This window comes from Mixophyes fleayi, chromosome 5 (assembly GCF_038048845.1).
Source record: "Mixophyes fleayi isolate aMixFle1 chromosome 5, aMixFle1.hap1, whole genome shotgun sequence".
Taxonomy (NCBI): Eukaryota; Metazoa; Chordata; class Amphibia; order Anura; family Limnodynastidae; genus Mixophyes; species Mixophyes fleayi.
Window position 1 is genome coordinate 180,667,709 of NC_134406.1, and position 973 is coordinate 180,668,681.

Below are 973 nucleotides of genomic sequence, written 5' to 3' on the forward strand. Positions count from 1 at the left end.
GGATTGGGCAAGGAACAGGAGAAGTGGAGAGGGCAGAAGCCAGATTATAACTGGTCAAGAAGAAAGTCAATAGTAAAAATGTGTGCTAAATGTAGACTAGCCATTCAAGAAGTTTGGAAAGGAAAGGTAATAAGGAGGTGGGGCAGTAGCTGGAGAGATGGAAAGGGTCAAGAGATGATTTTTTGACAATAGGAGTGATAAGCGCATGTTTGAAGGCCAAATTTAGGACAGATTGCAGGGGTACAGACATGTGACAGGAAAGCCAGAAGAGGAGATTGCAATTATCAAGGTGGAAGATGATAATGGTCTTGGCAATGTTGCTAAGGTGGCGGCAACAGGATTGGGCAAGGAACAGTAGAAGTGGGGAGGGCAGAAGCCAGATTATAACTGGTCAAGGAGAAAGTCAATAGTAAAAATGTGTGTTAAATGTAGACGAGCCATTCAAGAAGTTTGGAAAGGAAAGGTAGTAGGGAGGTGGGGCAGTAGCTGGAGAGACGGAAAGGGTCGAGAGATGATTTTTTGACAATAGGAGTGATGAGCGCATGTTTGAAGGCCAAAGGAAAGATTCTGGTAGAGAGGGACAGGCTGAAGAGGTGGGTTAGTTGACTGCAAATGTTAGAGGAGAGAGAGAGGGGAGGAGGGGAGAGAGAGTATCAACACAGTAGAACTTCATATAATTTATCCAAACTCTAGCATAACAATCTATAAACAACCATATTAAATGAAATTGCACAATTTTCACAAAAATAATCATTGGCAATCAAAAAGAAGTTCTGGAGTGATCTGAGTCTAGACATTCCCGTTGGTGGTGAGATCCTGAATCACTAACCCTGTATAAGCTCTCATCACTGGTTCCCAGTGAATTGAAACACAATGTTCCTTTGGGTCAGCTTGCAAATGTCTATGAGTGTAGGTGACAGCTGCATTTTTATTGGATGCTAAACAAATTAGGCAGCCCCTGATTATGTTAATA